The sequence below is a fragment of the Panulirus ornatus genome, chromosome 9 (genome assembly GCF_036320965.1).
Source record: "Panulirus ornatus isolate Po-2019 chromosome 9, ASM3632096v1, whole genome shotgun sequence".
In the NCBI taxonomy this organism is placed as follows: Eukaryota; Metazoa; Arthropoda; class Malacostraca; order Decapoda; family Palinuridae; genus Panulirus; species Panulirus ornatus.
In genome coordinates, this window is record NC_092232.1 from 4,227,076 (window position 1) to 4,253,814 (window position 26,739).

At 52.8% G+C, this 26,739-nt stretch overlaps 1 protein-coding gene across 9 annotated transcripts in view; it reads right to left on the reverse strand.

The window, feature by feature from the left end:
- corn (microtubule-binding protein cornetto) overlaps positions 1-26,739 on the reverse strand; it is a 313,717-nt gene that overhangs the window by 80,796 nt on the left and 206,182 nt on the right. Inside the window, exon 1 of one of the 9 annotated variants that reach the window (XM_071664552.1) lies at positions 12,102-12,142. The exons of the other annotated variants lie outside the window; for them this stretch is intronic. The gene's annotated coding sequence lies outside the window, so the exon portion shown is untranslated. Of the gene's footprint in view, positions 1-12,101; positions 12,143-26,739 lie in introns of those variants that run through there. 9 annotated transcript variants of the gene reach the window in all.

Here is a 26,739-nt window from a genome sequence, read left to right on the forward strand (position 1 = left end):
CACAGACTGGTACTCTCACATGCACAGACAGACAGTGCATAGACTAGCCCTGTCACATGCATAGACAGACAGTACACAGACTGATCCTGTTACATGCATAGACAGACAGTACGCAGACTGGTCCTGTCACATGCACAGACAGACAGTGCATAGACTGGCCCTTGTCACATGCACAGACAGACAGACGGATGTGGTATAAATACTGCGACAGTAAACCAGGAGCGACGCGCAAGTGTGAGGCTCGGAGGGGGAGGAGGAGGAGGAGGAGGAGGAGGAGGAGGAGGAGGGGATTAAGTGTGAGCTGTTGCTGGTCGCGAGTGGGTGGGTCAGTGTGGCTCAGCTGTGGTGGTGGGATAGTGTGGTGTGGTGGAGGCTATAATCACAGTGAGGGAGGAATGACGAGGCGACATGATTGTGTGTGTGTGTGTGTGTGTGTGTGTGTGTGTGTGTGTCTAGCTCCCCCCGACCCCAGACCCATCCTGCCACATTCGTGATGCCTCTACCAGTCCAGGCTGATGCTACCACAACCACGCGACGTCGCGACCGCACCCCAACTACATACACCCACACCCACACAGGCACACACACACTCACACCCACACAGGCACACACACACACTCACACAGACACACCCACAAACTCACACTCACACACTCACATACACCCACACACACAGATACACTCACACTCACACCCACACAGACACACCCACACAGGCACACACACACACTCACACCCACACAGACACACCCACACACACACACTCACATACACCCACACACACAGACACACTCACATACATCCACACACACACTCACACACCCCCACACAGACACACTCACATACACCCACAGACTCTCTCTCTCTCTCTCTCTCTCTCTCTCTCTCTCTCTCTCTCTCTCTCTCTCTCTCTCTCTCACACCTACAGACGCCCGTATCACCAGCACTAGCCAGCTTGGTGTGTGTGTGTGTGTGTATGTGTGTGTGTGTGTGTGTGTGTGTGTGTGTGTGTGTGTGTGTGTGTGTGCGCGCGCCCGAAACAGAGCAACAGTTGGGCAATCTTCTCCCATAGCCAGGCTGTGGGTGGGCTGTAACACAGCCAAGATACAGTAGCAGTCATGGGTCTTCTAACCAAGCCTGACTGTGCTAAAGCAAGAGATCACAGAGGAGCAGGGTGAAGGCAGAGTTACACCCACGCAACAGAAGTGCACATACCAATTCTGAGGATACAGCAAGACTGTAAGGATGTGGTGTATGGATACAAGAGCAGGGAGGATGTAGAGTGTGGGGATACAGCAACACAATGAGGATGCAGAGTGTGGATACAGCAACATAGTGAGGATGTAAAGTGTGGATACAGCAACACAGTGAGGATGTAGAGTGTGTGGATACAGCAACAGAGTGAGGATGTAGAGTGTGGATACAGCAACAGAGTGAGGTTCCAGAGTGTGTGGGGTGAGGCCATCTACCTCCCCATACGAGTGTGTGGGGTGAGGCCATCTACCTCCCCATACGAGTGTGTGGGGTGAGGCCATCTACCTCCCCATACGATCACTACAAATGACAGATCCTCACCAGAACATGAAACACTATACGACAAACTAAATCGGATGAAAGAAAAAAAAAAAATCTTTATACTTCACTAAAAAGAAAAGGATCCCTGCTCCCCCCCCCCCCCTTCCCTTCCGGGAGAGGCCACTGAATTCCTAACGCGTATCGACCAACGCCAACTAACACGACTTGTTCACCTGAGCGTCGCCAGAGGGACTGGCGTCGCTGTCGCCTCCCATGTTCCTATAAAAATGCCAGCGATGGTCGCCATGAAGGCTGGAGGGGCTGGAAAAGTCCGACCTCCCCCAGCCACAAAGAAGTCATGCTGGATCCAAACACTCAATAAAAAAAACTACTGTATGCAAACCTACCGTATTGGTGAGACTGACATATCTGGACGAGTGTGACGCTTCACTACCCCATCTCTAGCTCCCGAGTGCATGGTATTATTACTATATCCTGCAGCAGATAACCTCGTCATAGACCAATGGTCTCTGTCCGGGGTCCGGCTTTGCTTTCCCACGGAACCCCACTAGCGGTTTCCGGACGAGTGAAAGTGCGAACTCAAAAGAACCATTCGAAGTCAGTTCAGCCTGACCGTACCAGAGCCACGTTAAAATAAGTAAATTTTCGTTGAAATCAAAACAATTCGATCGAAGTCGACCAGTTTCCAACAGCCCTGCTTCCAACACCAGTGTCCATCTCTGTTTTTTTAAGGTCGTGAAAAACCAGATTCTGGTGGATATCTCCCTTGTGGTACGCCAGCGACGGTGGGGCATTCTCTCCCGCCAACCTACATCCAGATGGCTCCTGAGACATGCGTCCGTATTCATATCTGTATGCTTCCCTTCCACTGAGGCAATTTTCCATAAGGAGTTTCCTCCACCATTCTTGCTTGACGATCAAGCTTCCTTACCAGCCTCCTATGTGGTATAGTATCAAATGCTTTCTTGGTATAGTGTCAAATGCTTTCTGGCAGCCCAAACAACACACAATTCACCCGGCCTTCTCTTTGTGTTTACAACGGACCTCACTCTCAGACTAAGAGGTTTGTTCGTGTGGCCCTCCCTTGGATCCAAATTATCTCTCACTAGTATATCCTCATCAGTTCCCATGTTCTCATGTGTAAAGATAAGATGTAGTGATGATGGCGCATCAGCCCCTGATTCCTTGTGCGCTCAGCGATATGGTTGGTACAGGAAATTCTCCTTTATTCCCTCTAAGAACTTGTGTCTCCCCATGACTCTGTCTCCATGAGAATGTAAAGTCTCCCAGGCTATCTCATTATAGGAGAAATCCCCCAATTCTTAAGCGCGTCACCAGGAGTGTGTGTGTTTCACTGCTTCATGCACCATCCTGACTGGTCCTTCATTTCTATCTCTGTGTATTTGTTCTGGTTCACTCACCGACACAACTACGCTATGTTTTCCTACACAGTCTCTTTTGCCATTACGTACCGTCAGAACAGGCCATATTCTAAGACCCCCTCCCCTTGACTCCACACTATTCATTATCGAAAAGCAAATTCCCCAGCTCATCCTTCGTCTTCGCTTTCCATTCTTGCTGTCACATACCCCGTATGATCGAGCAGGTCAGATGTTACCCATTGTTAAGTACGCGCGCGCGTGCGTGTGTGTGTGTGTGTGTGTGTGTGTGTGTGTGTGTGTGTGTGTGTGTGTGTACAGACACGTTCTGAAGTGTCCACATAGCAACTGTTCTTCTGAGAAAGAATATGAATAAAAAAAAAAATCGAAGGTTTTAGCAAAACGAACCCTTGGTTCCAGGGTGACTGGCTGGCTGGCCTGTGGCGCCTCTGGAAGTGGCGCGCGACGAAGGCGCTGATGGAGACCTTACTGTACCCCGCCCCCCCACCCCAGCATACTCCTCCCCCAAGCATGACTGGTGCGGGCTAGCTAGCTGTGTTGTGCTCGGGACACCGCCCCGGGACAGCTCAGCCCGGCTGTGTTGACTCATTACCGCCGTCTCGCTGGCAGAGGGGCGGGCAGTTAATTAATCAAATTAATATGAAGTCTCCCGCACCGTAACGGACGCCCTTGGCGGCGGGGCACCGAAGCGACAGAGTAACTGACGAGGTCTCCACAACACTAGGAGACGTGGGTGTGTGTGTGTGTGTGTGTGTAGCACCGCACCTGCCGCCACGCCTTCAGGAGCGCACAGTAATGCGCGACTAGACGGCGTCTGAGGAGTTCCAGAACAAGAGAAGACTGGATCACCGACCGTGCGCACAAAACGCTCATATGATCCTCACTCGTCTGTTCTTAAAAACTACAAGAATATTGTTTTTTTTTTTCAGAAACGTTACTCCTTAAAAAATCAGGTGACAGGTAAAAAATCTCTGGCGGGTTGTAGATGAAAAAAAAAAAAAAAAAAAGTCATCTTGGGGGGAATCGAAGCGTCGCTTCTATTTTGCCTTGCACCAGAGACAGACAGACAGACAGACAGACAGAGCTGAACACCACACTGCTGAGGGCCTTACATTCAGTCCTCGGGGCCCGATGTGTCGTCAGCACTGTGATCACTTCGCTGACGCCATCTGGAAGATACTCTCTAACCATACCCGAAGTCTGCTCATGCCCTGATATCCTGCATAATAGCAACGCCTGGGTGTTACCGGACGCCGCCTACACGGCGTTGCGAAGAGTCGCTTACAGCAAGGCTGGATCGCTGGCACCCAAGAACGTCTCACTCCAAAGGATTCTACCTTTCCATGCTAATGGAAGTAACGCAGCCCTGGGACGCACAGGCCTTTGGAAACCTCCGCCCCTGAGAAACTGATCCTGGTGTATATAAGAAGAATATACATAACAAGAACGGCTTGTAGCACCGTCCATGTCGATGTGCATCCCGTACACTATATAAATTATCGATGGATAGACTCTGACTCTCTCCTATGTATATTATGTACGGTATACGCCCCGCGTATGATGCACGTTGACCCATTTCCTACGTATGGTGTTTCTAACGCCACAATATTCTTTTATCAATCTTGCACTCTGCAGTCTACTACAATACTCTGTATTTCTCTTATATTCAATTTCTACATGACAGGCGCGAGAAAGTGCGGGCAACTGAATACCCTAATTGAGGGATCCATTTATCGACCGACCACGAGTAAAGGATGGACGGCTAGGCCGACTGTGTGAACCGACTGCAGCGACCAGGATTCGAACTTGTCCGAGGGCTCGACTCCCTGTGGAGGTCCCTGAACGCGCCAGGGGAGCGGGGGGTGTCAGTCACGCTGGGAACCCCCCCCCCCCCCCCACACACACACACACCTGTGCAGCAGTGCTCTCCCCACCCTCCGTTTTCGGACAGGAAAAGGGCTCCCCAACCCCCGGTCCATCTGGGCCCACCTAGCCACATCCTCCCTAGGCGACGTATTGTACCCACAGTACGCTCTGTGCTTGCCTCCGCCCTCATCCAATGCTTTCGTGCCAGTCACCCACACGACCTCACTAGACGTTTCGACGGTGCAACCTTCAAAACACGGTCGTTTAAACGGAATAAACGCCCGTTGATCTCATGGCCGATAGTGAGGCATTCCTCTGGTCTTGGGTTTATGGGATACGGATGAGGGAAGAGGAGGAGGAGAGAGGAGGAGGAGGAGGAGGAGGAGGAGGAGGAGGAGGAGGAGGAGGAGGAGGAGGGGGAAGGAAGAGGAAGATGGATAAACATAATGGCCAGTGAGGAACCTCAACTTCCTGCCCAGCCTGACACCCGGACACCACAACCCCACAACCCCGTACACACACACACACACACACACACACACACACACACACACACACACATGACCTTTTTAATCTCCGATGGTGCGACCTTTAGGTACGATGACCTTTGACTCCGACCCTTTAAAAAAAAAAAGGTCAAAATAGTTGTTATCGTAAACCTATGGGTCATCACCTCGTGTATCATGGGTCGAGCAGGTCGTGGAGTGAGGTCACCTCGTGTATCATGCGTCGTGCAGGTCGTGGAGTGAGGTCACCTTGTGCGTCATGGGTTGTGCAGGTCGTGGAGTTGAGGTCACCTCATGCATCAAGGGTTGTGCAGGTCGTGGCGTGAGTTCAGACCAGCAGCTATACTATGAGTCCCTCCACTCCACCCTCCTCCCTCCCTTCCTCCCGCTGCGCCTCGCCATCTCCCCAGAAATAAGGTGGGATCTAACCATCATCAGCATTTCCTGTGTCATCTTCACGAGGAGCTGGGCACAAGGGGCGCGAGCCAGCGTGCGTGAGTGAGCCCCTGGGTGCCAGCGATGGGGCCGTCTGGTGCCCATAGCGGCGGCGGTGGTCTGGACCCATAGCAGCGGCTATTCCTGACGTGTGTACATACGAGGGGAGAGGAAACGGGGAGACCTGGCTCCCTCCTTCTCTCCCTCCCTCCATCCCTCTCTCTCTCTCTAGAGCGGCAGGACCAGTCACACAACGACACTATCATCCTCTCTCTCTCTCTCTCTCTCTCTCTCTCTCTCTCTCTCTCTCTCTCTCTCTCTCTCTCTCTCGAGGACGACACGACCAACACGACTCGCGTCATGGCTGGACGGAGCAACGACACTCGGGCTGATGCCAATCCTCCGCTCACACCTCAACATTTAACGATGAAATTAAACGATGAATTCTCACGCATGCCACTTAAACGCGAGTCCACGCACGATGTCCGTGCCTATGTGAAGTGCGTAGGTCTCCCTGTGTTACGGACGCTCTACTTAGGCAAATCCGCCCTTTACGGAATATACGTACAGTAAATTCAAGAACGTATCCCCCTCCGTAACGAGGGGGTCCCTAGCTATGAACTGTCTCCAACCTGGCCCCCTGTCTACGAGCAGGGGGTCTGGACGGAGGCTACACACCTGTCCATCTCAGGCATTCCCTTAATCACCACTTTATTCACCAGCTTACACACAGCTACGGCAAGATGCAGGGCATGGCGTCAGGTCCCCACTCGGCATATCTATACGGAGGTGCGGGAGAGGAGGGGCTGGCGAGCGGGTCTTTCCTTACGCCGTATTCCAAGCGCACTTCGGGCGAAACAATAATTTAAAAGGAAAAAAAAATCTATGGTTGCAGGGGGTTACGCCAGGCTGCGCCCTGTGCCTTCTCCCGAGATAGATAGATAGATAGATAGATAGATAGATAGAGAGAGAGAGAGAGAGAGAGAGAGAGAGAGAGAGAGAGAGAGAGAGAGAGAGAGAGAGAGAGAGAGAGAACTTGTGACGGCGCGCAAGCTATTCTTCAGCCAAGCTCCCGCGCCTTCGAAGGACGTTGACGCTCTCGATAAATCTCTAAGTAAAATAATAATAATAATAATAATAATAATAATAATAATAATAATAATAATAATAACTATATTAAACTCAGTCAAGTTAGCCAAACATAGATAAGAAAAAAGGACTAAACATAAAAATGAGACAAATTCGCATGAAACAAGGAATAATTACAACAGAAAATAAATCTAAGATGCAAGAACGGAAGAGATAATGCTAAAGGAACGCTCCACACTCGTCGCCTTGTAAGTGTCGTTCTTTTAGGAAATACGTCCACAGCCTAGCGTTCCAACTCCCTCGAAGACCCAGCAATAAACACACACCTCACACTCGCTCGTCATGACTCAACACTGGCGGTGGCTCGTCGTACGGTCAAAACACAATCTTATGTTTTCCGAAAATAAAGTTTCTACCTGGAAAAACGTACATTCGATCTTTTTTTTCCTTACCCCCGAACACTGGACCAAAAAAAAAAAATGTACATAATTATAGGTATCACGTCCCTGACGCTGTCACGCGACAGTTCCGGCGGAACGTAAGCTGCGAAAATGTCACACACTTCCTGTCTGGGGCGGTCGATCCGCTCCGCTCAGGTTCATCATCTCCCCCGACGCTTGGTGCTCGCTACCCCGGGGGAGTGGATGCACGCACGCACGCCCTCCCAGGGGTACAGGCCTCTATGAGGTAGCGAGAGTACTACATCTGCTGCTAGTACTACTATTACTACTACTACTACTATTACTACTACTACTATTACTATTACTACTACTACTACTACTACTACTACTACTACTATTACTACTACTACTACTACTACTACTACTACTAATAATAATAATAATAATAATATTAAAGTACTTATGTTAATAATAATCATAATTTTCCAAAAGGAGGAACAGAGAACGGGGCCGAGGATATTCTCTCTCAGGCTCAGCCCTCTGTTCTCAACGCTACCTCACTAACGCGGGAAATGGCGAATATGTATCAATAATAATAATAATAATAATAATAATAATAATAATAATAATAATAATAATAATAGGAATGATGAAAATTAACGGTTTACTGAATAAATTCAGCCGGAGACTGAAAATGTAGAGAAAATACACGAACACTTAATCTTAAAGTCTTTCTTCAGATATACACAAAGGCTACATCAAGCGGGCGTGTGAAAGACAGCAAGTGTTTACACCAACATAACGAGTTCTTTTTAAAGGTCCACAAATTGGTTTGAGATGAGGGGGCTATTCTTGCTGCGGTCTGCTGAGTTCGGACGGTACCGAACTTCAACGCGGGGAAGAGGGATCTTTTCGTGTAAGGAGATGGCGGCGGTGGCAGGGTTAGCGCAACAGCTTCTTCCTGAACTCCCTGATTAGGTCCACGTGATGAGAGCTAATGGTAGGGAGTGTGTTCAGAGCCTCTGTGATAAGTGATGTCTGAGGGACCGAATGAGGAGCATATCTCCCATGCCTCGTCATGGACATGGAGGACGACCAGGCGACGCAGGCATGGGCGACCCCGGGGAGGATGGGAGTCGTGCAGGTGCTCTCGAGCCCATGTGTCTTGGGTCTACGAAGAACGCCAAGACGACGTCGACCTGGGGGACATGACGATGGTACTGATGTGTTTCCCTCCCGCGTGGCGCTGCGTCCTCCAGTGACACAGAGAACCATGGTGGACTGACCAACCTGGTGGGGGCTGGAGAGGTTTGTGAGAGTAGGGGATGGGACAAGGTTGGAAGCCTGGTGGACTGAATAGCCAGGAGGAGGGAGGTAGGGGGACTTGTGAGACAGTATGGGGGTGTGACAGGGCTTGGGAGTTTGGTGGACTGAACAACCTGGTGGGGCCTGGGGGCCTGTTAACCATTGGGGACTGGACAGGAACGGAAGCCTGGAGGAGTGAACAACCTGGGGGGGAGTGGGGACTAAACGAGACAGTAAGGGGTGGGACAGGGCTTGGAGTTTGGCGGACTGAACAACCTGGAGTGGGGCTGGGGGCTTGTTAGACAGTAAAGAGGGACAGGATTGGAAGCTTGGAGAAGTGAACAACTTGGGGGAGGCGGGGTACGAACGAGACAGCAGAGGGTAGGACAGGGCTGGGAGCTTGGTGGGCTGAACAACCTGGAGGGGGCTGGGGACCAGTGAAACAGTAAAGGGAGGGACATGGTTGGAGGTGAGACTGATCTGCATGACTAAGCTGTTAGTCTGGTAGATGGTGTGGTGGCTGGCGGTGGTCCACCTCTGGAGGGTGTTAAAGGTATCCTGGGTGTATTTCCATCCACAGTGTCTTTGTGTCCTTGAGACGCCACAGGAAATGGACTGGAACGCGGAGGTGACCCCTTGGTAGAGTAGTGTGGTTGTGCGTGTATGGCGTGCGTAAGAGGGTGGCGTGGGGGCGGCTGTATAGCGCGAGTAGGAGGGTAGTGCGGGTGTGTGTGTGTGTGTGTGTGTGTGGGGGGGGGGGGTTGAGCAGGACACTAGTGCTGATGTGTGTGTATGGCGTGAGTAGAAGAGTGGCAGAGGTGTGGCATGAGCAGTAGGGCAGTGCGGGTGTATGTGTAGCGTAAGGAGGAGGGTAGTAGGCGGAGGGTGGTGTGGGGATGTGTGGTGAGAGTACAAAGGCGGCAAGCCCGGAGCCATCAGGGCAGGAGGGTCACACCACAAGTCACGCTACCACGTACCACACACCTAGGGAGGCGCTCTACCTCCTTCCCTCCCACCCTCGTAGCGTCACACAGCCTCCACGCTCACCCCAAACCAGGACCTGCTCCAGTGGACCAGACAGGACCTGCTCTAGAAGACCTACCTGCCAGGACCTGCTTTATAGGGCCTGCTTGTCAAAACCTGCTTCAGGGGACCTGCCGAGACCTGCCCCAGAGGAACCTGATGGCCAAATCAGCCACGCCGCTTCGTCACAACTCCAACAGGAGGAGGATGGGATCTCCTCAGCGGGACTCACCCAACTGACCTCAAGATATGCCTACTGGGGGGCCAGGGGCTGAGACGGCCACAAAGAATTCCACATGATCCTAAAGAAGATCACAGGGACCCCTGTGGTACGAACGGGAGGGTTCAGGAGGACGACGACCATGGGTCGCGCTGTCGTTTAATTTGACATCCAAAGGACAGATATGTGTTTACATGTTAGGTTCAACATGTATCTGTTACGTATTTCATCAATATGTGTATTAAAAGGTAATTCTTTTTTTTTTCCCACTCGTGATGCCTCGTCTTTGTCTCCACTTGTCACCCTCCTGTGTCGACGTATTGTACCCACTGCACGCTCTATACTTGCCTCCACCAACCCTCTAGCCACGTACCCTTCACCCATGCTGCCCCTAGCCATGTACCCTTCACCCATGCTACCCCTAGCCATGTACCCTTCACCCATGCTGCCCCTAGCCATGTACCCTTCACCCATGCTGCCCCTAGCCATGTACCCTTCACCCATGCTACCCCTGGCCATGTATCCTTCACCCATGCTATCGCTGAAATGTCTCTTCGTCTACGTGTATTTAGACAATTAGTACGTTTTACACCGCCAGGCACCTAGTAACCGACCAGCTCCAAAGGGGAGGATGAACAGCAGAGTTATCTGTGAACCGGACACCTTGTCTTGGACTCGAACGCGGGGCACGTGAGATTCGTGGGTCGCACTGTTACCCACTGGTACCATCGGCAGCTCATCTGTGTACGCATGTGATTAAACTTTACGCATTTTCCCAGTACATATACCAGGGAAAAAAAAAGTCCATTTCCCATCCACCATCTTCACAACCCCAGGGGCTATCCTGGGGATGCTGCTATTATCTCTGTCTACCAACCTGTGGACACCGACCGTAGGGTCAATATCACTCGGCCCCTCCTCGGGGCACAGATGGAGTCGACCAGTCCGTGACTCCCGTCCTCCTCCTCCTCCTCCTCCCAACCACTGGCCTGCCCACCCACCCTCCCACCCAGCCGCCACACCCCTCAGAGTAATCCCCTTACTGTGATCCGGGGTGGAGTGTGGGTGTGGGTGGGTTGTGGGGAGAGGAAGCAACCATGGGAAAGCTCCCATGGTGATCATGATGAGCCTAACACGACCATCGACCCCAGACACTGTCACTTGCCCACCACATGTTCTCTCCACACATAAACAAATAAACATAATAAATAAAGCAATTATATATATATATATATATATATATATATATATATATATATATATATATATATATATATATATATATATATATATATATATATAAAGGGTAATAACAAAGCAGGTAATACAGCTGGGATGCAGGTAACAAAGAAAAACAAGCACAACGCAACACACAAACAGGTGGCTTCATCTAACCACAGGTCAGCGTGCTAAATGATAACTGCTTTACCACGTCAATTATCTAGAGATTCCATGATCGTAAGGAGCTGTCGTTGCTGGACACCTAACCACCCATGAGCACCGTCTGTGTGCTGGAAGCCGTTCCTACCACATGTCAAAAGACTTGATATGCCTTTCCAGACATTGACTGGATACGAAATCACGTTTAATCTAGTAAATCACAAGGTTGGTTAGGACCGGAGCTCATGTGTGTATATATCTATCTGGTTTATCTCCCCTGGCCTCATGTGTGGGTCCAGAACACCTCATCAGTCACCGGTGAGGGGGTAGGGAACGCTGCCAGCAAACCTGTGAGGATGGATCTCCTACCCCCCAACCGACGCTCGCTCGCCCTCCCTGCACTCACGAAGAAAACGGGAACCCCAGCAACGGTCAACATGTATCGGTTACAATAATATTGATGTGTTATTCATATTATTGTAGGGTTAGTCCACACCATTCACATCTAGCACGCTATCTTCTAGTCGTTCCTTCTCTCTCTCTCTCTCTCTCTCTCTCTCTCTCTCTCTCTCTCTCTCTCTCTCTCTCTCTCTCTCTCTCTCTCTCTCTCTCTCTCTGTGCGTGCGTGCGTGTTATTGTGATGTGTTGACTTGCGTGAATAACTCTGGTCTCAGGTGGAGGGAGGTGTTCCCACGGGGTAATGCGAGACGATGGTTTCCAGTCTCCAGGCGACTGGAAGTGACAATCACCCACTGGGTAATGAGTCACGACAGTTGACAGTCTCCAGGCGACTGGAATTGACAATCACCCACGGGGTAATGAGTCACGACAGTTTCCAGTCTCCAGGCGACTGAAAATTGACAATCACCCACGGGGTAATGAGTCACGACAGTTTCCAGTCTCCAGGCGACTGGAAGTGACATCCATTCTCTGTACTCACCAGCGAGGGTGGAAGGGGAGCCTTATCCAGCAGCCTCTTACCTGAAACATAGAGAAAACCATCATTAATTACAAACGTCAACGGATGAAAGAAAGCTCATAACTGCTCTAGCCAGTCGATCACATTTGCATATTCAAATGAGACACGGGACGCCTGACGCTGACGACGGGGCCCCGAACCCCCTGCCCCGCCCCTGGCTCGTCCTGTGTGACTGACGCCTGCCACACTGTTGATGACACTTTGTCAGGCGTGCTGGCAACGGATACACCTGCACCACTCTCCCTCCTCCTCCTCCTGCTGCTCCCACGGTGATCAAGGCAGTGATCACATGGGGCACTGCTGCTCAAGCTACGCTTACATGAACAGCGTTATAACAAGAGGAGGTCTCATATGAGCAGTACTCACACAACCCACAGGAGGAGGAGGAGGAGGAGGAGGAGGAGGAGGAGGAGGAGGAGGAGGAGGAGGAGGAGGAGGAGGAGGAGGAGGAGGAGGAGGAGGAGCAGCAGCAGCAGCAGCAGCAGCAGCAGCAGCTGCCCGTCACGAAAGCCAATAGAACAATACCTCCATGAACAATGGCCCTCAGACAAACGATTAGCCAGAGCCTGCACAGGAGGGAGGAAGCTCCCTCCCTCACTCCCTCCCTCCCTGCCTGCTGCCTTCTATGGTGGCAGACGATGGACAGGGGGAGGGTGGGGGGGGGGGAGTGGGGTGCAGCCAACAAACAACACCTGTACCTCCTCTCGGTTCCCCAGGCAACAAGAGATTAAGCAAACCCCGTCCTGACGGCTGGTCGCCTGGGGTACCCTGCAGCAGTGCCTTGGGGGAGCCCCTGTAGTGGACTGTGCTGCTGGCACTCCCATACGTAACTCTGCAAAGTGAGGGGCTGTGAGAGGGGGGGGTGGGAGAACGGATGGTGAGTCCCTCTTAGCTGGCACAGTGGGGAACGGCCCGATCTGTGCCACCACTGTTGAAGGTCCAGGGCTTGGCTAGAGTGAGGCTTGAGGCTTGAAGCTTGGCTAGGGTGAGGCCTGAGGCTTGGCTAGGGTGAGGCCTGAGGCTTGGGTAGAGTAAGACACGAGGCTCAGCCAGCCAGCCAGGGGTTGGGGTATGTATCCACTCGACCTGCAGATGATCTTGACCCACAGTGAAGACCTTTCCCAACCCCAGGCGGACCACCTGCTCCCCTAGGGCACCTTCCACGCCCACAGTAGACCACATGCTCCCCCAGGACACTTTCCACGCCCACAGTAGACCATCCGCTCCCCCCACCCCTCCATGAAGACCTCCCACGCCCCCAGTGGACCATATGCTACCCCTACAGACTTTCCACGCCCCCAACAGACGACTTTCCACGCCCCGAAGTAGACCCTGGCATCAAAAGCGCTCAGCATACTAACATGCGTGTACCCTGATGACCAAAATGAGTGCAGCCTGATGGGCGAAGGACACGGGTGCAGCCTGATGGCTGACACGAGTGTAACCTGATGGGGGAAGAACATGAGTGTGACCCTGATTGAGGATGGACATGACGATGGGTCCCAGTGGGCGGAGGGCACCACGATGGAAGGCACCACTAACATAACACTCACCCTCTACAGCCGCCACCAGTGCCATCCATCCACACACACACACACACACACACACACACACACACACACACACACACACAACTACACCCGTAATCGCCTTACACACTCACCCTGCCTGCAGGCCCTCAAGAACCTACAGGCAGGCACAAAGGGGGGGGGGGGGACTGTGACACCCACCCTAGCCCACCTGACCTTGGCCAGGTCACACTCGCTCCCGGACCTCCCCCCCCAACGTGTATACACCGAGGGCCTCGGGGGAGAGAACCGACACACCACCATTACGGACCGCACGTCATTCAATGATCCGGGAAGATGACTTATGAAATTCCCAGGGTCGTGAGAACACACAGGAAATGACGGGAGGGGGGGGAAAAAAGAAAGAAGGAGAAAAGAGGCGTAATTGGTGGCCCGGCCCGGGGCATCTGTGGGCCGCTGGTGGTGGTGTGGGGTCATCCCAGCAACTGTCTGGCCTGAGTCATCCCGGGCCTGGGGTGAGGCTGGGGCTCGGGGAGGTCGGTTCCCCCAGAGGAGGTCGAGGGGGTATAGAAGTAACGGACCGTCATTAGTTTTCTTATAAATGAATGGGTACACAGGGCCTATCAATCCTTCACTAAATGACGTGAAGAATATTTATTCAATGTAGAAAAATGAGAGAAAAAAAAGGTTTAAAAATGGTTTAAGAAGAAAAGACAAGAGATGATAGCGAGTGTAACGGTTGGTGAGGTACCCCCCCCTCCCTACCCACCTACCCAGCACCCCCCCACGTCAGGCCGGCCACCCACCACCCCGACCCCATACCCGACCCTCTGGTGCCCCGGCTGCCCTCGCCACACGATGCCCCACCACTCACTCATAGCATTACTCATGACTCACTGGCCCCACCGCTCATGGCATTACTCATGACTCACTGGCCCCACCACTCATAGCATTACTCATGACTCACTGGCCCCATCAATCATGACTGCTCATGACACACTGGCCCCACCAGGCATGACAATACTCATGACACACTGGCCCCACCAGGCATGACAATACTCATGACACACTGGCCCCACCAGGCATGACAATACTCATGACACACTGGCCCCACCAGGCATGACAGTACTCATGGCACACTGGCCCCACCACTCATGACAATACTCATGACACACTGGCCTAACACCAGGCATGGCAACACTCATGACTGGCTCCTCAGCCATGAAAAACTAGTCCTCAGGAGGTACCAACATGAACCCGAGGTCACAATGCAGCACATGACATACCAGTTCTAACCTGTCACACATGGCATTTCATGACATCTTACTGACACACGAGGAATGAGAACAAGAAGAAATGATGACAGCGGACACCTCACACCACCAGCCACAGAGCTGCCAAATTTAACATTTTCGTTAGGAAGGTACAATATAAATAATGGGGACGGGGGCCCCCTGGCGAGTGCTTATGTTAATATTAACATGAGAGAGAGAGAGAGAGAGAGAGAGAGAGAGAGAGAGAGAGAGAGAGAGAGAGAGAGAGAGAGAGAGAGAGAGAGAGAGAGAATATCATGATGTCATTGACTGAAGTAAACCCCCCCACCCCGTAGCCCCATCCTCCCCCTCCGGCCCCCAGCCACCCCGAGCAATTCACCACCAACCACTGGGGACCGAACCGGCGTCCCTTGATCACCAAGGCGACGGAATGCACACACACACACACACACACACACACACACACACACACACACACACACACACAGCCTGACCATTGCCACCGCCCGCCGCGTTGTGAGAGGAGAGGACCCTGGTTCGAACCTCCGATCCGCGGCATCGCCCCATGACAACCCGCAGTGTCCTTACTGAGTGGCAGACTCGTCTCCACATAAACATTTCGTGGTCTTCTGCCAATGCGAAGTTACTGTGGCCCATACCTGGGGGGAACCTGTGCACCTCAGACACCTGTTACATCATCACTTGACCCCCACCAACGGCCGTGCACGACTGCCTCAGGTGGTGGCTGCCACGGGCACCTCTCGCCACCTGCTCTACAGCTGCCACGTGCACTTCTCGCCACCTGCTCTACAGCTGCCACGTGCACTTCTCTGCTCTATATCTCTAAAAGGTTATATATCTGCGGGGCGTGTGTGTGGGATACGGGAACTCCTGGGATAGATGGAGCGTCGAGATCTAACCCCTTCGGGACACAGAACCCAGGACAACTTTGGTTAAGATGTATACATAAACATCTGTGCCTCACTCGTCATCGTGTGGAACAGACGTGTGACCTGCCCCCACCGTCCCACACTGATGGCCGGCAAAGAACGGGGTCGACATTACTCCTGCTTGCTGCTGCTGCTCTCACATCTGTAATGAATATGTCCACGGAGGGCGCCGAGATGCATGGCATGAATGATGCAGCTCCCATTATCAAGTCTAAACCACCCACCTCCTTCACCATATTAACCTATCATACCTCTTGCCTCCAACACACTGACATATATATCCCTTCCCCTCCAACACAGTGATATATCATGCCCCCCTCCTCCTCCTCCTCCAAAACACTGACGCATCATATCCTTTCTCCTCCAACACACTAACACATCATACTCCTTCTCCTCCAACACACTGACACATCATACCCCTCCTCCTCCAACACTGACAAATCATGCCCCTTCTCCACCAACGCACTGACATATCATACCTCTTCTCCTCCAACACATTATCTTACCCCTCCTCCAGCACACTGACATCAAACTCCTCCTCCTCCAACACACTGAAATATCACACCCCTTTTCCACCAACACACGGACATACAATACTCCTCCTCCAAAACACTATCATACCCCTTCTCCCCAACACAATGACGCTTCATACCCCTTCCCCTCCAACACACTAACACATCATAACCCTCCTCCTCCAACACAATGACTTCAGACAGCCCCAACCAACGAGCCCTGGACGAGTGAGCCATGAGACCTCGTGCGGTACAGCTGTTCCACTGGCTGACCCCCAGGAGGAGGACAGACGCCGCCTCTACTTCCTGCTGCTGTGATTTGCATACCTGCAAGACCCCTCCTTCCCTCCCTGCGGTACACCAGCTGCCCTCCACACAAACACACAAACACACACGGCTTTCCTTCCTCCCCGGAGGGCAAAAAAATTTTCCGGCGAGTTCGGTGCCTTGTACCTCACACCACGGTGCCTTGTACCTGATATCTTGGTATCTTATACCTCACACCACGATGCCTTGTACCTGATATCTTGGTACCTTATACCTCACACCACGATGCCTTGTACCTGATATCTTGGTACCTTATACCTCACACCACGATGCCTTGTACAGTACTTACACCACTGTACCTTGTACCATTACACCAGCAGCCAACAGCAAACTGGAGGCGAGCCCGTACCAGGTGATACTGCCTCCACCACTCCCCCAAGTGGGCATACTTGTGGTACTGCTCACCCACGTGCGGTAGGTGAGTGAACGAGCGGGTTGCTGGTGGTGGGTGAGCGGGTGAAAGCATCCGTCGGCTGGATGAAGGCGGGCCGACGCCTGGAGCGGGTGGAAACATGCCCCCACCTAAAGGTGACTACCCAATCTGGTCGAAGGCAAAACGCCCGACGGCTGGTCGATCCGATGACACAACCAGCGGCGGCTGGGTGAAAGCAGCCAGACCCCCAACCAACCTCTGGGCGACTGCCTGGGTCGTCCCCTGCCACTCGGGGCGCGGGTAGGAACAGCGGAATTGTCTAAACTTCCCATGATGTGTGTGTCTACCCACGTCCCTACCTACTTACACGTCACCTCACTACATGGAAATAGAAAGTGACCGGGACACACACACACACACACACACACACACACACACACAGGCTTGTAGGTACCTGCTGGTCCAAGAGGCCGTCTGGACCAACCAACCTGCCGTCCTCGACCCGAACCAACCAACCCTCCTCCCTCCTCCCTCAACACCCTAGTTACATCAGACCTCCTCCCTCACCACCCCACCCTCCCCTTTACAGCAGCAGGGGGGTGGTCCGTTCACAGATGGTCTTCTGTAGGGGGATTAAACCGTCCCAGCTGGTCAAACACAGCCGGTCGTAAGGTGGTGGTGATGGATGGCGGGGTTATATAGGTGGGGTTTGCCGCTGTGGCCTGGGTCACAGGACCAACAGCTGGGTCACCTATACCACCACCTGTCCATCACCCCGCTGTGGTGGGGGTGAGGAGTGGCACTGCAGCAGCAGTGACGGGGGGGGCGGGGTCACTGACCGGCGTCCGCAGTGCCCACGTAGGCGGTGGGCCTGACTGATCCTTTCACAGTCAACACTTCAGCTGAAGCAATAACATATTTGGAGACAAGTGGCTCAGTGATGTCAACAACAGCACCCATTACCACGCACGTGTGTGTGTGTGTGTGTGTGTGTGTAATTACACATGTCTGTAAAGAGTGTGTGTGTGTGTGTGTGTGTGTGTGTGTATGTGGGTGGGTGGTGGTGGTGGTGGTGGTGGTGGAGGGGGGAAAAGGAGTTCTTCTACACTCGTGGTGAGGGACCTCTATCCCGAGTGTGTGTGTGTGTGCGTCTGTGTAATTACCCATTTGTACGGTATGGGGGAGGGAGGTTTACATTCGTGGGGCGCCATCTCTGGCACTTTCTGCACTATCATGCTAGTGTGTGTGTGTGTGTGTGTGTGTGTGTGTGTGTGTGTGTGTGTGTGTGATAGTGAGAAGGAATAAAAAACCGGTGCGACATATTGAGGGTTTATCGTGAGGCGTGCGTGTGGCGTGTAAGACAATCCGGTTTGCCGTGAGGAATGAGAGGTGCGCGTGACTCGTCCCCATCTGTGGTGAGGGATGAGGCAAGGCCGCGTGGGGGCCTGCCCGTCTGGCGCCACCGGAGGAGGAATGGCAGACACTCCGGGTCATCGTGAGGGATGGGAGGCGAGAGAGGTATTCCGGTTTTATCATGAGGGACGGGAGACGAGATATTCCCAGGGAGAGAGAGAGAGAGAGAGAGAGAGAGAGAGAGAGAGAGAGAGAGAGAGAGAGAGAGAGAGAGAGAGAGAGAGACTCTGGTTTATGGCTGGGGGTGGAGGGAACCAATCAAGAAGGTGGCCTACCTGGACTGGCTCCCTCTCTCCTTCCCTCCCTCCCTGACATCCCCTCAGCTGACTCACTCCTATACACTCTCACTACTCTCCTCCCTCTCTCTGTGCATTCACTAATCTATTCCTCTCTCTCTCTCTCTCTCTCTCTCTCTCTCTCTCTCTCTCTCTCTCTCTCTCTCTCACTGCTCCTCTTTCTCTCTCACAACTCTCTCTCTCTCTCTCTCTCTCTCTCTCTCTCTCTCTCTCTCTCTCTCTCTCTCTACTCTCATCACTCTACTCCTCCTCTTTGCACACTCCCACAACTCCATTCCTCTCCCTTTCTCATCATCCTCCACTCCACTCCCAGCTCGCTGGCTTTCATTCCTCCACACCCTCTCACTACTCCACTCCTCACTCTACGGTCCTCATTCGTCCACATTCACCAACCCATCATGACCCACACTCGCACACACTCGCACACGCACGCACACACACACACACACACACTCCAATCCATCCCTCCAGCCAACCCCTTCAACCACTGACCTCCACTACTCCATTCAACTCCCTCCCTCCACAAACTCCTCCACCAGCTCCACTTCCCATAACTATCCACATTATCCCCCCCTCCGCCGCCCCACGATCGCCCGCTGCAGCCTCGATTTCAGGGGCGTGTCTCTACCCGCTCCAACTTCCCCCATCATCAGCACGGTCTGCCACGCAAGTAACAACTGCTGTTTCCCCCTCCTGATCATTGGGGCTATTTGCGGCCGCAGCACGCAGCCAGGCCACACCACACCACGGCCGCCTGGGTGATCCAGGAACACTGCGACACACAGTAGCCGAGGGTGTGTGCAATCTATCTATGTCCCCTGCGTCTTGTGCCGCCCACAACCCATCACTGGATGTCCCAGGCGCCGGGGCAACCTCAAGCCCCAACACCGATTACATTTCCTTCACCCATCCCATCTCTCCTGATGTAATCATTACAATGTTACCTTTCTCAACGGCATGTCTTGTCTTCCTTCTCCCCACCACCCTACACGTGTGTGTGTGTGTGTGTGTGTGTGTGTGTGTGTGTGTGTGTGTGTGTGTGCACCACACCTCAGCCCCAGCCAGGCACCCATTCATCGACCAGCCCGGAGGGTGTCGATGAACACCTGGGCTGGGTGTGGGGCCGACTGCCGCGCGCCATGGATTTAAACCAGGGAGGGCCCCGGCGCGTGATCAATCATGGTCAACGACGCTAACCCAGTGCACCGCGGAGGCCCACGTGTGTGTGTGTGTGTGTGTGTGTGTGTGTGTGTGTGTGTGTGTGTGTGTGGAGGACCTCTATCCCCAGGGGGGTGAGCCAGGCACCCTCCCTCCTGCCTGTCAGGCTGTCTAATAAGAAGCACGTTACACAGGCCCCTCAAGCCTCGCCTCCACCGTCCACCAGGTAATACATGTTGATGTAATTTAAGCGACGGGTCAGCACGGGGGACCTGGCCAAGACGGCGCCATCATGTCCACGCCAGCTGCATGAAAACCCTTTACTGCACACACACACACACACACACACACACACACACACACACACACACGTACACTACACGCACACAAGCAACGACCTTCAATAAACAGCTTATCTGCCACCCAGCACAAGCTGGTGTATCATAACAACGCTCAGAGAGACGTATCGACCCCTCAACGTCATACCGCAGGTCTGGCCTGATGAGATACGAACATGGGTACTCGAGGCACGACTGCAAGACAGCCTAGGACGAAAAGATGGGGGCGCGGGGGGATCTTCTTGCAGCCTTACGTCCCCCGGAGAAAAGTCTACATCAAGGCTGGGAGGGTACTGACTGAGAGGGTCATGTACAGAGCATCACATTGGGGAAGAGCAGTGTGGTTTCAGAAGTGGTTGAGGATGTGTGGTTCAGGTGTTTTGTTTTGAAGAATGTATGTGAGAAATACTTAGAATTTACAGAGAGGATTATGAAATGGCGAGGAAAAAAATAGAAAAGAGACAGAGAAAAAAAAAAAAAAAAAAAAAAAAAAATATATATATATATATATATATATATATATATATATATATATATATATATATATATATATATATATATATGAATTTTGGAAGATGTGGAAAAAGAAACCTGTCACGAAAATGCGCCAGGTCATAGTTACTGTGAAAGGCATGAGAGGGTAGAGTTCCAAAGCTTGGAGGCGTAAGTAAAGAAACAATCCGGATGAAACTATCAAATGACCTCAGCTTTGAGGCTCATGTGGGCTCGAGTCTCCCTCCCCACCTTACACTGGCAAATGCAAAATTTACAAATGGTTTTCCCTAATAATCTGTGCGTCTATGAATGCAAATGAGGCCCTTAACCCCCCCCCCCCCCCCACCTCTGCAACTTGGCCTCACACTCACAAGCATTTGCATAACTTTGTCAACCTGAAGTCCCACGAGTTTCAGTGGCGTCTTGCCTACCACCAGGCCACAGCCAGCATGTGGGGTTGGTCAACACTGACCGAATTAAACTCCTCAGAGGCCAAGGTCTAACACAGAGCAAGTCATAAGCATATCCCTGGGATGGGACGAGAGATGAGGAGGGATGGAGGGGTCAATGTGGCTCATGAAAGTCATAAACTTATCTCTGGGATGGGACGAGGAGGGGAGGGGGGGGTCAATGTGGCTCATGAAAGTCATAAACTTATCCCTGGGATGGGACGAGGGATGAGGCGGGATCAATGTGGCTCATGAAAGTCATAAACTTATCCCTGGGATGGGACGAGGGATGAGGAGGGGTAGGTGGTCAATGTGGCTCATAAAGTCATAAACCTATCCCTGGGATGGGACGAGGGATGAGGAGGGATCAATGTGGCTCATGAAAGTCATAAACTTATCCCTGGGATGGGACGAGGGATGAGGAGGGATCAATGTGGCTTACGAGGAGACATCGATCCTTGACTGCTGCCCCTCATCGCCTCACACGTTACAAGCAATCACAACCACACCACAGCACTTGCACAACAACTGCTACATGACCTGGGGTGCTCTCCAGGCAACTCGTGTTATGGTCTTTCCCTCGGCTTACATCATGCATGGCCGGAGAGATAAACAAGGTCTGTTTGTTTGCTTCAGGAGGGTTAGTTAAGCTGGTGGAAGGTCTGTTTGTTTGCTTCAGGTTTAATTAAGCTGGTGGAAGGTCCGTCCGTTTGCTTCAGGGGGGTTAGTTAAGCTGGTCGAAGGTCTGTTTGTCTGCTTCAGGAGGGTTTAAGCTGGTCGACTGACTGATGGCAACATTGCACCTAGGCTTCTGCTGACGGCCCCGGGGGCCTCAACCATCTACGCCTCCATATTTGTCTACCCCATAACAACCTCTTCAACACCGCACTCCCTCCCACCAACCCGACGACACACACACACACACACACTTTGGTCTCGTCTCGTGGCTATTTGTCATGGCGGAAGAGACCGGGAACAGACAGAGAGTTTAGTGTTGCACATGAGTTAATAAAAAGATAAAAGGTAGAGAGAACAGATGACACACTGAGATATAACTATATTTAGAGAGAGAGAGAGAGAGAGAGAGAGAGAGAGAGAGAGAGAGAGAGAGAGAGAGAGAGAGAGAGAGAGAGAGAGAGGTATAACCTCCCCAGACCTTCAGCTCCTCCTGAGCCCGTCCCCCCTAGTCAAGAAGTTTGCGGAGACATTGTAATTCACTGGCCCTGTCTCCAGCCACCTGGACCTGGTCCAGTCGGCGCCCTCTTCGTGCCCCCGAGGCGACAGTCATGCAACCTCCCTCCCCCCCTTCCAACCTTTGTGCCCCTGAGGGAGGGAGGGAGAGAGAAGGAGCAGTCATGCACATCCAGCCACACCCCCCCCCCCCTATCATCAATGCATTATCTCAATGGTGGACACACCACAGATATCCCCCTCTCACCACACCCCGCCACCGATATCCCTCCCTCATCAGTCTTCACCACCTCAGGTAAGGTTCCCACGACCTCCACCACTCTCCCTCTCTCCAACAATCTCCTCCACCTCCCTCCCCTGCTGACCTTAAAGCCACCCCTCCTCACAGGCACGTCATCGGTGTGTGTGTTGGGAAATAATTCAATAAAGTCAGCCACACAGACCAGGAGCCCAGGCCTTCCCCTCCTCCTGCAGCCACACTACACACAGCAGGAGCCCAGACCTCCTCCCCCCTCAAACCACAAAAACTAGGAGCCCAGGCCTCCTCCTCTAACCACACCACACAGACCAGGAGCCCAGACCTTCTCCTCCTCCAGCCGCACCACACAGATCAGGAGCCCAGGTCCCCTCCTCTTCCTCCTTCTCCAGCTACACTACACAAATTAGGAACCCAGGCCTCCTCCTCCTCCTCCTCCTCCAGCCACACCACACTGCCCAGGGGCCCAGGCTTCCTTCTCCTCCTCCAGCCACACCACACAGACCAGGAACCCAGTTGTCCTCCTCCACCTCCAGCCACACCACACAGACCAGGAGACCAGGCCTCCTCCTCTTCCTCCGCCTCTCGCCACACCACACTGACCAGAAACCCAGGCCTCCTCCTCCTCCAGTCTCACCACACAGACCAGGAGCCCAGTCGTCGTCGTCGTCGTCCTCCTCCTCCTCCTCCTCCTCCAGCCACACTACACAGCAAAGGAGCCCAGGCCTCCTCCTCCTCCTCCTCCAGCCTCCATGCAGACAGGAAATTCTCAGAAGGTCAGCGAACGTGCCTCTCGTTCCCAGAACTACAAGAGACACAAGCATGGGATGCTGATCAAACAAACATGGACGTAGACGTAGAGGAGAAGCACAGACTACAAGGACGATTCAGCGTCGAGAGAATACAATCAGCAACAGACCATTGGGGGTGCAAAGCGAGGCTGTTGGCGTGGACCAAACGTCAGAACGAGACAGGTGGAAGAATACGAGAGAAAAAAAAATAAACAAAAGTGGATTTACTTGTGAGGACCGAGTCTCGCGTGCTAGGTGCGTGTGTGAGGTGATGGGGCAGGAGGGAGGGGGTGGATGTCCGGCGGCTCAGTGCCTATCAGACTGGCTGCCTGTGGTTTGCTGAGCTGAGGTGTGGCAGAGGCGGGGCCGTGGCTGCTGCTGGCGACGACGGACCATCCCCACGGGCCATGCGCACCAACACCCACTCTTAACAGCTGCTGCTGCTGCTGTCGCAGAAGATGCGTACACCGCACTCCCTAATCACGGCAACTGGGAACTCTACGATAAATCAGATATACTGGAGAAAACGAGTAGATAAGTAAAATGAAAGGAAATGAACAGAAGGAAACGGGAGGTAATAATCAAATGGTAATAAGTAGTAAACTAGATGACTTGTGTATGTCTGAGTGATAAAACACACACACACACACACACACGAGACAGGGTCCCTACGAGGGAGAACCACCTGCCATACTACACAAAAAGGTATTAACATACAAACTACAGGGCAACACGAGCGTAAAACTATCCCCTCCAGTAACGCATAAATAATAATCATCAGTCCGTACACACACACACACACACACACACACACACACACACACACACACACACACGTTTCAGGCTCAGCCGAGTGGAGGGAGCTCTGCAACACCTGCTTTACCCACAACCTCCTGATAATGGACGGACGCCATCTCGACGATCCAATCCTCAACGCCACGGACGATATAAGGAAGGACTCATGAGCGAACACATGTAAGGCACACACACACACACACACACACACACACACACACACCAGCAGAAGAGACGTCCTGGGGCTGGCGATGTCGTCCCTCACACGGCGCGACGACGACACACACACACACACACCTTGACGGTAAGGCGGCGGCGACAATACAAGGAGGCGACCTCCCTCCCGAGGAACAGCGTCAGACGGGATCGAAGTGACCGACGCACCAGCGGCCACCACCAGCACCACCTCCACTCCCACTCGCGCCGTCCCGGGAAACACACACACACACACACACACACACACACACACACCCTACCCTCATACAGGCTGGTTGGCGCTCCGCAGTACACTGCAGTCCCTCCACGTGTGTTGTATTTACAAAGAATGCAAGACAGAGGCCGTAGAGGGGAGGGAGGGAGGGAGGGAGTGCTGCTGGCTGTAGGGGAGAGCTTGACGCTGGCAAGAAGAGAGGGGAATGGGGGTGGGTGGAGACATTCCCTTACCCCACGAGAACGACAGAAACGATACCCCCCCCCCCCCTTGGGTACGACATCACGGCCTTTGAACGCATCTAACCCCTCCCCCCCCTCCCTCCCCTTTAAAGGGCCACGTGTTGTCCCACCCCAGATGGGCTGTCCCGTCGTTATAAAGGCAGGTGGGTGTGAGGGGAGGGTAAACAGCTACGGATCGCAGCGCTGAGGGCGTGAGGATCACCACAATACAAAGGCGTCAGGCGAGAGAGACTGCTGAGGTTACCACAGTGGCGCCAAGTTCTCTTTACGTCACGAGCCGAAACTGTTGAATTATCACCACAGAAAACGGCCGCCGACCGCCTATTCTCAGCACACAACGGAAAGAAACAAACATACACACACACACACAAAGAAAAAAAAACCCACTTTGACGTAGAATTATTATGCCACACAGATCACCACACAAACTTGCACAAAATACGGGTTTGAAATACACTCGACGCCTATATGCGGGTGGATCACAGGCAGAGGGACTTGGGGGAGGAGGGTGGTGTGGCTAGTTAGTCTTCCATAGACCCCCCCTCCTCCCCCAGCGAGTTCTGGGGGAACTAAAAAATGGTCTGTACCCAACGAGAGGGAGGGACCATCCGACTGTCTGTAAGACTCTCCTTTGGCAATCAACGTTGGGAGGGGGAGGGGAAGGGGGGGGGGGGACACAGGCGGGGGCGCTGCAAGACGTTGAATGGTCGATGGCAGAAGACTCGCCCAGCATACAGGAGGGAGTGCGGAAAGTGTGGCCCACTGTGGCCCAGCATACTGGAGGGTGTGTGGAAGAACTGGACAGGGACCACTAACGGGAGTGTGGAGGTGTGGGTCACTGTGGCCAGGAACAGGAGTGTGTGTGTGTGGCCCTCTATGGCCTGGAAGCTACAACAGGAAGGGACCAAAAATAAGGTCAGAAACTCCCACAAATTCACGGCAAATATTCCGACCGAGATATGATAAGAAGACACGAGAGGCCATCACGAGAGCCGGGACCGGTCATGCTAAACAGTCATGCAGGAACCAGAGGAGAGCAGTCATGCAGTGCCCCAGCAACATGCGCGCCCGCCCGCCCCAAACCATCATCAGCAGCAGACATAGTCAACCATCTCAAACTGGACTCAAGCCGCCTCCCGACGGCGGCCCGGGCGCTGATCCTAAAGGCAGACTCACTAAACACAGCCCCGCACACACACACACACACACACACCAACCAACCAACACCACAATGGCAACTGACGGGGGCCACTGCAGTAGATGTCCTCCATTGAGAAACTCCACACATACCCACAAACAGTTGTATGCATCACCACAACCTCTCTTCCCGACGAGTATGTCGACGAAGGCGTATGAGCGAGAGATAAAGAGACAATGGACGGTACTGGCAATGAAGAAATAAAATGATATGGGAGGATGACTGATGAAGGAGATATGCAAGGGGTTGAGGGAGTGACCGAAGCGGGAAAAGGGAAATGAAATATGGGACATAAGACGGACTGATAAAGAGACAGATAGGTAGATCGATAGATACAAATAAATTGATAGAAAGATAAACAGATAGAGAGATTGCGTGGGACAAGTGCACAATCCACGGTTAAGAACACCTGTTTACGGGTATCTGTCCTTTCTCCTCCGGGTGTGTCCAGAGGTCGATGGTAAATCCTACAGCCACGTCCCCCTCTATAGGGAAGATGCACTGCTTCTCCTCTGCTTCTAATCCTCGTTTAGTGAATCTGTCTATGACCTGATCCGCAAGGGTCGGGTAATTCAACCTCTT